At 33.1% G+C, this 14,930-nt stretch overlaps 1 protein-coding gene across 1 annotated transcript in view; it reads right to left on the bottom strand.

Moving 5' to 3' along the window:
* Positions 1–9,911, bottom strand: part of LOC129806147 (fibroblast growth factor receptor homolog 1) — a 103,292-nt gene extending 93,381 nt beyond the window's left edge. The window contains exon 1 of the mRNA XM_055854524.1: positions 9,706–9,911. The gene's annotated coding sequence lies outside the window, so the exon portion shown is untranslated. The remainder of the gene's footprint in view (positions 1–9,705) is intronic.
* Between the last annotated feature and the right edge of the window lie 5,019 nt (positions 9,912–14,930).

Below are 14,930 nucleotides of genomic sequence, written 5' to 3'. Positions count from 1 at the left end.
AAAATCACGCACAACTCAATCATAAAACGATGAAAGAGCTTAAAATCACGCACAACTCAATCATAAAACGATGAAAGAGCTTAAAATCACGCACAGCTCAATTGTAAAACGGTGAATGAGCTCAAAATCACGCACAGCTCAATCATAAAACGGTGAAAGCGCTTAAAATCACGCACAACTCAATCATAAAACGATGAAAGAGCTTAAAATCACGCACAGATCAATCGTAAAACAGTTAATGCGCCCAAAATCACGCACAACTCAATCATAAAACGGTGGATGCGCTTAAAATCTCGCACAACTCAATCATAAAACGATGAAAGAGCTTAAAATCACGCACAGCTCAATCGTAGAACGGTTAATGCGCTCAAAATCACGCACAGCACAATCATAAAACGGTGAAAGCGCTTAAAATCACGCACAACTCAATCATAAAACGATGAAAGAGCTTAAAATCACGCACAGATCAATCGTAAAACTGTTAATGCGCTCAAAATCACGCACAGCTCAATCATAAAACGGTGAAAGCGCTTAAAATCACGCACAACTCAATCATAAAACGATGAAAGAGCTTAAAATCACGCACAGATCAATCGTAAAACAGTTAATGCGCCCAAAATCACGCACAACTCAATCATAAAACGGTGGATGCGCTTAAGATCACGAACAGCTCAATCATAAAACGATGAAAGAGCTTAAAATCACGCACAGATCAATCGTAAAACGGTTAATGCGCTCAAAATCACGCACAGCTCAATCATAAAATGATTAAGATTCCACTGTTTTGTGCGCAATCCTATGCGTTTTATGATTGATCTGTGTGTGATTTCAAGCGCATTAATTGTTTTATGATTGAGCTGTGCGTGATTTTAAGTGCTTTTACTGTTTTTTGATTAGGCTGTGCGTGATCTGCCGCTTTATGATTGATCTGTGCGTTATATTAAGCGCAAACTTAAGCGATTTATGTTTGAGCTGTGCGTGAGTTTAAACGCATTTACTGTTTTATGATTGGACTGTGCGTGATTTTAGGCACATTGACCATTTTGTGATTGATCCGTGCGTGATTTTGAGCGCATTTGCTGTCTTATGATTGAGCTGTGCGTGATTTTAAGCGCTTTCATCGTTTTAGGATTGATCGGTGCGTGATTTTAAGCGCAATCTAAACCGTTTTATGATTCAGCTGTGCATGATTTAAGCGCTTTCGCCGTTTTACGATCGAGCTGTGCGTGATTTTAAGCTCTTTCATCGTTTTATGATTGATCTGTGCGTGATTTTAAGCTCTTTCATCGTTTTATGATTGAGTTGTGCGAGATTTTAAGCGCATCCACCGTCTTATGCCTGTGCTGTGCGTGATTTTGAGCGCATTAACCGTTTTACGATTGATCTGTGTGTGATTTTAAGCTCTTTCATCGTTTTATGATTGAGTTGTGCGTGATTTTAAGCGCATTCACCGTTTTGTGATTCATCTGTGCGTGATCTTGAGCGTTTACATCGTTTTATGATTGATCTGTGCTTGATTTTGAGCGCTTACACCGTTTTATGATTGATCGGTGCGTGATTTTAGGCACATTAACCGTTTTGTGAGTGAACTGTGCGTGATTTTAAGCGCTTCTACCGTTTTATGATTCACCTGTGCGTGATTTTAAACGCTTTCACTATTTTATCATTGATCTGTGCGTGATTTTGAGCGCATTTACTGTTTTACGATTGATCTGTGCGTGATTTTGAGCGCATTTACTGTTTTATGATTAGGCTGTGCGTGATTTTAGGCACATTGACCATTTTGTGATTGAGCTGTGCGTGATTTTAAGCGCATTTACCGTTTGTGTTTCAATCTGTGCGTATTTTAAGCGTTTTTTTTTACCATTTTATACTTCGGCTAAATGTTTGTAGCACATTGTTTATCGTTTTATACTTGAATTGCAATTTTTTAAAGTATACTTTTTACCGTTTTGTGATTGATTTGTATATTTGTTCTAAAGATATCTAGTATGACTTTAAAATATATAATTTTTCAAATTAAGTCTTCCAGAAAGTAGCATTTTTTGTTCATGGTTGCATATAGATCTTTATATACTTGAAATTCAATATATTATTGTCGTAATGGAAGTTGGTTTTCTCCTAATATGTCCCATTTCATTTCATTTACAAACGATAATCCTTGTTATAAATTTAAAATTATTAATCAGTACTCGGTAAAATATTATCCAGTAAATTCTCATAAATTTCATGAAATTTCATAAAATTTCATAAATTTCTTGAAAATTTCATTGCCATAATGTCTTACTTTAGGAAATCAGTCATCACCCAATATTAGAAGTTGGTAAACACAACGTATTTTTAAAATCACATTTGGTTTTGTAGTATATATAAATGTCAAAAACGTGTCAATGACATTAAAGTGGCTTACATTGGTTTATAATTATTAAATAAACGATTGGTGTCATTGAAAAATAATACTTTGATAAAATTTGTCGAAAAAAGTAATTTTTTAAGCTTTAAATACATTTGACCTTGAAAAATGTCATGAAGGAATGTTTCAAGGTCATTGGTATGTATGGGCGAAATATCCGTCTGGATAGCATCTACAACATATTTGACAATGAAAACTATCAGACGAGTAGTTTTCGAGATATCCCAAAAAACATGTTTTTTAAGAGAAGGGGAGGGGTGGGGGGAAAATGAAGGTCATATTTAGATTCCTAAGATCAACTTATAGGGGGGTCACCCGAAGACCCCAAGTCGATATTTCCAACCATCTGGCTTCTAGAGTCAAAATAAAGATTTACCACCCCCGCAATACCCCCCTGTAACGGGTGACCCCATGAATTCCGAAATTAGTGACTATCACCATTGAATTTGTCGTGCCCTAATTAGCTTAAAATGCAATGTCTTATAAGGGCCGGCTTCCGCACGGTTCGAGACCTTCCTTGTCAGAGAATTGCGGGACTTTCGGAAAGTCGCATCTTTTCAGAGAATAGAACAAGAGACTAAAATGATTTTTTAAGAATTAAAGTATTAAGAAATTCAAACTGATAATTTATTACTTAACAATCAAAATGCAATCAATAATAGATGTTAGGAATTGTTACCTTTGAAAGGGATAAAATTATGCCAGTTAGTTCCCTGAATGCACCTAAAGAGTTTGCAGTAGAATCTCTCACTTTAAAAGGGTAAAAATATGGCTTTTAGAAAAAGAAATACGCCTTACAAAGAGTCTTCAACCATGAGATGTATTTCCTCACACGAAGTTGCAATATCTTTAATGACCAAGGCGAAAAGGAACAACATTTTTCTTTTTTATTTATTAATTTATTTTATTAAAAAAAACACTGAATTTACTTAACAAATTTATTTTTATTCCAAATTTGTTGAGTTTGAATATTTGTAATTAAAATTTTAAATAAATAAAATTTTTAACAACAGGCTCAAACACAATGCAACACGGGTTTTGTCTCAGAAGTCTCACATGGTACGTTTGATAGAGTCGAGTCCCCTGATTAAGAATATGGTTTTAGTTTTGTTCAAACACGTCTCGTTTTTTTTTAATTAATACTTTTATATTTTTTCTGCTTTGCCTTACATTATTTTTTAATATCCAAGGTTCTAGTAAAAAGAGCTTAAAAAGTGTGGGTTCCTTAGAAATGTCATTAGTTGTGCTTTAACTTTGATTATCAGAAAAACTTTGTAAAACCACTCCTTCAGGGTGGAAAATTGGGGTTTCTCTAAAAATTATCAAAATAAATGGTCTTGATATGAGGTTATAAAAACTTGTATAAAATAAACTAAACAAAATATTAGAAATTAATTGACACCAGGCGATAAGCAACACTTAGGACTACAATTTTTTCTATTTAAGACATCGCGCTTCGATCACTCTAACTGCCTCATTTGTTGGTTTTTGTCATTTGAAAAATATTAAATACCTATTTTAGAACAAATTTCCTAATGATAACTGTTAAAATGTTATTTAAAACTTACGTGAAACATACGTAAATCTTGAGATTTTTCTTTAAATCGATCGGGGGATCATCAACATAATTTTAATTTACATCCATTTACATTTCATTTAAGGAATTTGTTCTAAAATAGGTATTTCATATTTTTAGAAAATTGCAAAAACCAACAAATGAGGCATTTAGAGTGGTTGGAGAACGATGTCTCAGATAAACAAAATTGTAGTCCTAAGTGTTGCTTATCGCCTAGTGTTAATAAATTTTTAATATTTTGTTTAGTTTATTTTATACAAATTTTTAGAACCTTAATTTAAGACCATTTTTTGATAATTTTTAGAGAAACTCCAATTTTACACCTTGAAGGAGTGGTTTTGCAAAGTTTTTTGTAATAATCAAAGTTAAAGCACAACTAATGACCTTTCTAAAGAACCCACACTTTTTAAGTTCTGTTTACTAGAACCTTAGATATAACGAATAATGTAAGGCAAAGCAGAAAAAATATAAAAGTATTAATTAAAAAAAAATTGAGACGTAATTGAGCAAAATTAAAAGCATATTCTTAATCAGGGGACTCGACTCTATCAAACATACCATATGAGACCTCTAAGATAGAAAAAAGTTGTCAATTTGTTGCATTGTGAAATTTTGCAATTTTTTCTCTCAGTGTTTTGAGATGACATGTTTTCCGGAGTCGCTTCTTCCCGGCAATTTCCAAAATCTCCTTTTGCTGAATGCAGGCAGGATTCTCTCGAGTCTGTAAGACCTCTCTCAGGCAAGGAACAAACACCAGTAGATCCTTGTCCCTCAAGCCGTGGTGTTTTCATATCCAAATGAGGGAGTTTCCTAGTCCCAAATATTTTACCGTGGATGGTAGAATTTTAATTGTAGCTACACCTGGACGCCTCATTTGAGCTTCTCCGGGATGAAAGACACTCCTCGGAACTGCAGTACATCCTCTACAACCACGTTTTTGTGTGATGGAGCTCCTGCAGCAGTCTCTTCATCCACCTTTCCGGACATGCTCAAAATCATGTCTCAATCTGAAATTGAGTTTTCTTTTCACATGTGGGGCACTAGAACTTGGTTTCTGCACCTATTTTTATCCACTCTGACCTACCTGACAACCAAAAATGGGGCTATTCCACGCAGTTAAAACAATTTACACACTTTATTGAGGTTATGTGACACTTGACGCGCAATTGCGCCAGATTTCCAGTGATATTTCCAATTCCACTGGATGGAAAAGGCCACTTGGATAAGAGAAATTCAAAAATGCGGAAAAAAGCCGTTATGCTCACGTTTGTGCTAAACGAATATGATTCATATTCAAACTATCTTTTTCCAATTTCTCTTGAGTATTGACTACCTAAATTTGGAAGGATAATTTCTGAATTTTGATTTTCTATCCCATAAATCCTTATTAACAAAATTTATGCATGGGTGAAACAGAGGCAAAAATGTTTAAAAATTTTCATTAAATATAATATTATATATAAGAAGAAATCTGAATGAAGTCTATGTGTTCACTAAACCTTTATAAACAAAACTGTTAAAATCAAAACCTCTTTGGAATATGTAAAATTAATTGCCATTGTCTCCTTTTTCCTCACAGTCCCAGGTTATTTTCACTTGATTATAAAGAAAATGATTTTTTTTTAAGTTTCTAATTAAAAACGTTTTTCTTGATTTTAAGGCAATCACCTTAGATCACATAAATCGTAATTTACTTCGTAAAATATATCAATTCCTAATGTTTTTTCTACTTAATTTGACGATAATAAGTCTAACAAACTCCTCTCGAGAAACATGTTTATATATCAAAAATTTTGTTAGTTAAGAAAATGTCTGGTTATGTGTATAGTAACACTTATTTCTACATTAGGACAATTTTTAAGTGATCTAAGAATCGGTTCAAACCAGTTGAAAGTCAGTGAATTTAACACAATTGCGCTTTAAAGAAATAAAACTTTAGGAAATGCTTGAACTCATGACGATATTTTCCGTATAATTTATCCTGCTAACAAACTTTCGAAGAAATTTGAGAGTTTCGCAAAACTTGAACCAACACGGACGCTTCGTCACCTCGCTTTGCTAACCAAAGGACAATGGGCAAAATATGGGCCAACTTTCGCCACGAACGAGACCTATACCATCGAATAGGTATTGGCAAAGGTAACAACTTTTGTTCCGGGTCCAACCTCAAAAGTATGTAGGAAAAGCACTAGAACATAAAACTAATTGTTGAGAAGTGGGAAGATTTTTTTTACAATACTCCTTTTATACAATAACGGTTACTCTTATATTGGTCATATCAAAGAACAATTTGTAATGAAGGGTTCAATGAAGACTTTTCTATTATAAACCATATCTTTATCTATTCATTTTCATTGCAATTTTCCAGATTTACCTAAAAAATCCTTGAATATTCTTCAAATTCATAAAAACACTGAGAGAAATCCGAAAAAGTTAAAATAACATTCCGGAAATGTTAATTTTACCCTGCAGTATTGATCCGAAATCTGTGTAAATATTATGCTTTTTAGGTGTATCATGGGTTAAAGTTACCCTTTTTCATGTTAATTTTACACTTAACAAGGTGTAAAATTAACATTAAGAAATATTGATATATTTTTACACATAAAAAAAGTGTTAAAATTATGAGGAAAAAAAGTTAATCGCTCCCTCTTTTTTCTCAGTGAATGATTCTAGGGAAATGTGCCCTATGCACAAATATTCCGCTTTATAAAAGGGTTAAAGCTTCTTAAAAACGCAAGGCCCTAAAAGTTACCGTTATCCAAAACTTTGAATAATAAGTTCATAACGTTTCTGAAGAATCTGAACGTTTTGTTAAAAATCCGTTGGTAACGGTACTTTTAAATTTTATGATCTTCATCAATTCTAGCTCCTATTTTAAGGAGAATATTTCTGTAAAGGAGACAAAAGGACGCGCAGTACTTTTAATGGAATGAAAAGACATTCCAGGATTATTGAGGGAAATCAGGATAGTTACAAAGAAAATTGAGAGATAGGAATATGGTTTCTTCTAGGAAAATGCTCCTTAACTTCTCCTTTTGAAATCGTTCTTTGACAACTACGACTTACAGTATACCGTAATCGAGAATAAAAGCAAACTTCATTCAAAAAATTCTACGCATTTCCTAGGAACACTTACTTTAAGATATCTTAGACAATTGACGTAATAGACAATAAGTTTCTTCGAGAGATATCTTGAAGATACACCAAGGACTCCAAAAATACCGATGGTTTCCCATTACATGAAAGAAGTTTTCATTTCTAGTCAAAGAGAAAATATAAAAATATGTATTTAAAGCTTAAATCATACATCGTCTTTGAGCCTAATTTCATTAAGATCGGTTAAGCTGTTCTCGAGAAATAATATATCAAAGTTGTGAATTTTCAGAAGGATATCGTTAATTTCCCAACGACTGACAGTCCTTTCTGACGCGGGTGTCGGTAATTTTTATGTCATATCCGAACACCTACAAAATGGGCCTAGTCCCATCTCTGGCGAAGGGTTGGACCAGCTCCCATACAATTCTGCCCATTGTCCTTTCGAATGCTCAAAATATAAAATGAATAGGGGAGTGTGGGGCAGTTTAACGACGGGGCAGTTTCAATTTTTGCATATTCTTCTTATCCCTTTGAAAGGAATGGGATAGAACCATTATGTTATTGAAGAGATAACTGAGACCCATGTTCATAAAAATAATTAATTTCGTGTCGCTTCTCGTTTGAATTCTGTAATTGATTTTATAAAACTGCATCAAAATGAAACTTTTTGTAATGTTTTATTTTCAACAATTTCTCAACTATTGCACTTTTCTATCGAAGTAACATAATTGTATTAAATTACCAGTAGTTATATGAGTATTATAAGGTATTTGGCGTTGAATGAAATCTAAGACGGTTCTGACAATTTTGGTTTGAGTTCCGAAAGTGCGTGAGGGGCAGTTTCATCCAAGCACACGGAGAAGTTTCCAGTGTCTATCAATTTACTTTTTCAATCAAAATTAACTTAAAATTATCATTGAAAACGTTTTGTAGCTGTTTATGTCCATAAAGTTCGAAATTATGGGAAGTAGTATTTCGTAAAAGTTCATAAAAATTATAATAAAAAAAAATAATCGTTCAGTGTTTTTTACATGTATAAAAATGATGAATTTAATTGTTATAATATCTTTTTAGAATATTTTCAGCAAGATATTGTATTTTTTTTTTAGTATAATTAAAATTCAAGACTTTGAAATACTATTATAAAACTGTTATACTAAAAAAAGACATTGTTCTAAGGTGATATAATGATCCAACAATATACAGAATTAGCTTAGCACTACAAAAGATATTTCTTTCGTATAAAAATATAAAGAAAGTTGCTCAATTAATGAGAAATAGGCTTGGAAATCTTTGGCGATATTTTATTTTCTCTGTATGATTAATTAGTGTTAATATTCTGTTATAAAGTTCTTGTTCGATTATATTTTTATGTTTTAGAGTCTAAGAAGACTTCAAAATAGTAATTTTAATCAATTCTAGTATCGCAAGTTTCCTATAAACACGCTTTAACTTTCTCAAAAATTGCCTCATATTTATCTTGAAATTGCCCCGCAATGGGTGACTTTCACACATTCTGTCTTTCAAGTGAAATAAATTTCTCCACAATAGACTAACGAAATTAAAAGATTATTGTTATTATTTTTATTGACCCTAAACCCAAATGTAATTCACAAAATATACAAAGCTTTACTTCTGTTTATCATCTTTTTGCAAAATAGCCTCAAAATCTATTTTGCAATTTAGGGGTGAAACTGCCCCACCCTCCTCTAAGTCGTGAATGGTCAACTTTACAGAAGAGCGATTTCAAGGTGAGAGGATTTTTAAGATTTGAAACCCTTATAACTTTTGGAATAATTAACTTTCCGGTATAATAGTCACAAGGAAGGTACAGGGGATCAAGGAGTACCCGAAAGCGAAAAAAATCGAGTTATTCGACTTATATTCTGACAAGGCGATTTGTTTCTTTACTGACCCAAAGCTTTTTGCCCTTATGGTGTTAACTTCTCACAGAAATTTCGTTAATTTTCATAAAATAGCACAACACAGGATTACCTTACCACCATATAATGTTTTTTATTTATGTTTTCATTCCACCCAAATGACCTTTAGTTTGTTGATGTCACACACCTCTGTTTGTTGATCAAACACCGTCAATTTTTGGGGTTTTTGTTGTTCTTAGCTTCTTGCTTTTGTATATGCGAAAAATTAAAACGTGGGGAGTACTTAATGAAGTGCTATCCAAAATTAATACACGATTTCCACCTCTATAACTTCACTTTTTCCTGTTGAAGAGCTTCCTTGATACTCTTCCGAACTTCTTGGAATTCTTAAGGATCTTCCCTTATGAGATAAACAGCACAAACACTAAAGAACTTTTTTTTTTCAATAATCACAATTCCCAAAGAGGTTTCTCTTCTACCTCACTGAAAATCTCCAAATAATCTTTATCTCAAATATTGGCTAAAGTGAGAGAATGAGAAGGAAGAAGTGAATTAATTTATTGTGGCCAGATCGAAGATTTTCATCTTCAACTGAACTGAAGCAACACGCAAAATTCCACGGTTTTTTTTTTGTAATCTATTCAAATCCAAATGGAACAATGTTTATTGTAGACAAATAAATTAAATTCATTTTTTGTGTTTAAATCACTTTTACAAACAAAATTCTTTCTCACAGTCACCCAATCGAGCTTTTTTTGAAATCGAGTAAAGATGAGCTCCAATCACTTGCACTAAACATGATTTTGATTAAAATAGTAGCTTTTTAGATTAAACTTAGCACAGTTTTTTTTTGGCTGCACAAATATGCACTTTCACTTTCAATTTACGTATTCTGTTCACGAAATTACATCGAGAATCGACAGCATCATCCTTGTGGATGGTTCTGAGGACGTCGAGAGACTGACCTGTTGTTGGGATGCCACATAACTCCATGAGATGTGAGCCTCAGACAATCTGGCAATTGCGCACAAAGTACGCCAAATGTGCGAAAAAGCTTCTTCTTCGTGGCTTTTCCTAAATGAACTTTGAGAGCGTGGCTACATGTACAGTGGTAGGGAGATATAAAAGTACAATGACAAATTTTCATTCACAAAAATCTTCAAAAGAACGAGATTTTTCCGTAGACTTTACTATTCGAGTTGAACTCTTTAGTGTGGGTGTCTTAGAGTTCAAAGATTGCGTTAAGGGAGACTGGATCAAATTTCACGAACCTCAATTATTTTGCGAAATGGTTAGTATTTTTTCTGATCGTTTCTCTTGAATGTTGGCTATCAGAAAATATGCACCATAATTCTTAAACCTGAATAAATCACCCTAAAAATATCAAAATTTGTTCATGTATGAAACTGTCGCATTCTCTCCTAAGTTAGAAGACTTCTAAATAATTGTTGTACAATTCAAAGCGATTAAAATTGAAGATCAATTACTTCATCACGATAAATCTGTAATTTAATTGAGTAAAGGCCTGTTTGGCTACAAAAGGATACACTGAAGAGAAATCCGAAAAAATCAAAATAACATTTCGGAAATGTTAATTTTACCCTGCAGTATTGATCCGAAATCGGTGTAAATATTATGTTTTTTAGGTGTATTATGGGTTAAATCGGGTCCCGGTCAAAATCCCGAAAGCCAAAATCCCGAAAGCCAAAATCCCGAAAGCCAAAATCCCGAAAGCCAAAATCCCGAATTCTTAAAAGTATCATAGCTACTCCCACGATTGCACTCGCGCTTGCTGGAGGCAAAGGGAAATCTTCTGTGCCTTGGGAAATTATTCTAAACATTTTCATCCATATAATTTCATCCCTTTCAGGATTTTAAAAATTCGGGATTTTGGCTTTCGGGATTTTGGCCCTTTCGGGATTTTGACGTTCGGGATTTTGGCTTTCGGGATTTTGGCTTTCGGGATTTTGGCTGCCACCGGTTAAATCTACCCCTTTTCATTTCAATTTTTCATTAAAAAAGGTGTAAAGTTAACATTAAAAACTGTTGATATGGGCCAATCCATCTCAAGACGACCATAGGGGTACCCTTCATGGTCTTAGATGTTTTTGAATTTTACATATGTTAAAGTACACGATATAATAATATACCCCTATTTTTTTTTCGTCTGAAAAAAATTCCTGGCTGGAGATACATGGCGTCAAAGATGGCGCCTCGCGCTTCATTCCTCAATTGTGATTTTTAGCAAATATTTTAAAATGCTCTATTTCGGGAACGGGTTGAGATTTCTTCTTACTCTTTTTTTATTTAAAAGATAATTTTATACTTTTTAAAACGATATACTTGATTTTGCATTATCTGCTTAAGTTTTTTTGAAACGGTCTTTTAAAAAATTTTTGAAAAAATTTAAAAATTAATTTTTCTCAAAAACCCCATTCTCAAAAATTTTGATTTTTTTACTGTTGATCAGTAACATTGAGTACTACATTCTCTGAAAAGGAGAGCTTCCACTTTTGCACTTACTTTTTTTTTAAAATATTTGAAAAATTACCATATTTTCAAAATTAAAAATAACCAGCTAAACTCAAAATTTTGAGTTCAACTTTTCAGGGAATATAGTACTCCACTATACTTATAAACAGCCAAAAAATCAAAATTTTTCGAAATCAAGTTTTTGAAAAAAAATTTTTTTTTTTGATTTTTAAATAAAAATGTCTTATTGACAAAAATTCAGTGCCCCACTTTTCGCTACTTTACTACTTCTTTACAAATCGCTATTTCTCGCGATTTGTGAAATAAATAAGCAGCAAAGTTATTTGTATTTTTACTGCTACTGCGTATACAGTCGAAAAATAATAATTATTCGTTATGGATTTAGAATTTTGAGAAATTTTTAAAGTAATATTTTAAGCAATTGCATCGAATCCAATATTTCTTACAAAATATAGTGGCACCAAATATTCATCAAGCAAAAAATACCTTTTTGGATAAATAATTTGTCTATTGAACATTTAATTACACTTGTGGAATACATAAAATTTGTAATTAGTTAATTAATATTTCATTTTGTATTATTTTTATATAAAAATGAGGCATGGCGAAAAGTGGTTATATTCTGGAATTGATTTTACCACCTGTCGCCATCTCTTTTCAATAGGCGACGCTAACTTCACTTCGTAGATTCTTCGTTGTGCAATAGACCTATAATTTGATTTCTCATATAAAAGTGAAGAAAAATCGTTTAAAGTGAGTAGTATAAGGCGATCATGAGGAATAAGAAATGCTGAATGTATTCTTTTTATAACATTGCCCAAAATAAACGAATTTGAACCTTTTCAAGTGGGTGGCGAGAAGTGGTTACAAAACTGGCGGAAAGTGATGAAAAGTGGCGACGAAGTGGTTATTTTTGCATTGTTAGTAAAAATCAGTTTTTTAAGTAGTGCAACGTCAAATTCTAGGACTATTTTCATGAATTTAGAGCTAATATATCTAAGTAACTTTGTCAAATTTGCATTATCTTGTAATAAGAGTTAAAAAGTTATAATAAAATTAATTCGTCTTTTTCCTAAACATGGCGATAAGTGGTTACTCCACCCTACGGATAGCTCTTAAAGATTGTTAAAGTTACGAGGAAAAAAGGTTAATCGCACCCCTTTTTTCTCAGTGTAATCGAGATGTAACAATTAAGACTTCCGCTGAAAACGGAAGGTAAACAAACATTTAAAAATTGTTGATTTTTTAATTTGTTTTATTTAGAATATGTTGATGATGAATACTTGAAAATTTTTAGGTACAAAAATTGTTGAAAGTGTGCAGAAATAATAGAGCTTCACAAATTTCTTGTCAGTTTTTATTCACTTTGTACGACTTTTTAATTAGCTTGAGAACTAAAAATTGAGAACAGTCGCCAGCGCCACTCACGGGAAAAACAGTGTCCATACTAAAATATTTGATAAAACATTCATAGTTCATTAGACCTTTTAAATCTGAACGTTACATTATCAGAAGTGATTTATTTTTTTAACCCTAGGCACGTTGATTTGAAGCACAAAAATGAAAAGATAAACTCCAATAAACCTACTTGAGGGATTTGTACGATAATAATCATTAAAGTATAACTGAACCCAATTTAAAGCAATCATGATGCGTGTATTGACCTGTTTGAATAACAAAATTTATAACAGGGAAAACTTATTTTCAATGTGAGAGACTCTTAAAGGATACTGCATATGCTGAATCTCACTCAGCTGTAATGATGACCAATTTATAACATGATGTTATTTTCAAGTTCAATCTACAGGAAAACTTGAAAATTATACTTTTGCTTCCTCATAATGCTGTGTTATTGCCCTTTCCGGTCGTGATGAGAATAGCTTTACGCAATTTAGGAGACTTCTGCATGATAGGCACGTTTTCTCAAATCATATCATTGGATCACTCTCTATCATCTTGGCAATGACCAATATGTTATTTGAGAAGATGAATTATTTTTTCGCATAGACATGTGCACGTGTCAGTGCGCCTGATGCATCGATTATGCAAGCGATGCAAGCAATTTCCATGTGGCCATACTATTGACACTCCACTCCAGACATTAATCTTTGTCTCGGTGAAAAATCTGTTTCTACCCTTTGTACCAGCACTGTATGGTGAATAAGGTGAGAAGACGCGATTCTCATAGTGTAAAATAGTTAAGTAAATACGATACATTCATTTGGACGGTCATGAAAACCATAATGTACACTTTGTTCAAGCAAAATCTCTTCCGCACTCAAATACACCTTGAGCTCATTTGGAGGAAGAGAGATGAAAAATATGTTTATACGTAAGTCACCCCACGAATTTCCCTTGCTCACTCTACACTCGTCGACAAACATTTTCTTAGTCTCTCAGCATGCTTCTTGGCAACATAATCTTGCACAATCTCCAGGAAAAAGCTGAATTCCGACAGAGGAAATGCTCTCATATGTTTATGATGAGAGAGATTCTCAATAGATACTGTCGGTGTGCTTGCAACTTTGATCAAATTGTATGCATTCTTTGATGCAAAGCAGTCTGCAAAGTGTTATAGGATGTCTATAATAAATTCATAATATAGACCAACTAGGAGAAATTGGTTAACCTTCTAAAAAATTGGTTAACCATAACATAGACAGCATAGCGATTATCTGGTACAACACACCGTTTCCCTTTTATCTGAGACACTCCGATCCGCTCTAATTAGCAAAGTGAAGTTAGATTATTTTGTTACTTACTTAGGTGGCTGCAATGTCCCTTTAAGAGACTAGGTCTCACGAACCAATGCCCTTCAGTCCTAGCAACTTTCAGTCAGATCGCTCCAGAAACGTAGCATAAGTTTCTATCGAAAAGTCCGTGTTATCGGAGGCTCCTTGAGAATTTTCGTCTATATTGCTTTTACGGGGTATGGGGTTGTTAGCCCTTCAACCTAACCCTCTCTATAAGCACCAGATCCTTTGCTTTTAACCTGAAGTTCGTACACTGAGAAAAAAAGAGGGTGCGATTAACTTTTTTTCCTTATAACTTTAACACTTTTTAGGTGTAAAAATATATCAACATTTTTTAATGTTAATTTTACACCTTTTGAGGGTAAAATTAACATGAAAAGGGTAACTGTAACTCCTAATACATCTAAAAAGGGTAATATTTACACCGATTTTGGATCAATACTGCAGGGTAAAATTAACATTTCCGGAATGTTGTTTTAACTTTTTCGGATTTCTCGCAGTGTAACTTCTGACAGGGGTTGGTTCCTTAATCTTCTATCACTCACCGGAGTGTACCAGACCCTAGCAGGCAAGGGGGTAATAATTAAGCTAAAAAAATTGGTCTGTATTCACATATTCACTTTTTTGTATGGAAAAACATAAAAATACTCAGTACTCACATATTCACCTAGAAATGAATATATATTCACCTAAAAGTGAATAAATATTTAGAT

This window comes from Phlebotomus papatasi, chromosome 3, assembly GCF_024763615.1.
Source record: "Phlebotomus papatasi isolate M1 chromosome 3, Ppap_2.1, whole genome shotgun sequence".
Classification (NCBI taxonomy): Eukaryota; Metazoa; Arthropoda; class Insecta; order Diptera; family Psychodidae; genus Phlebotomus; species Phlebotomus papatasi.
Note: the sequence above shows the minus strand (reverse complement) of the source record. Positions and strands in the feature narration are given on the sequence as shown.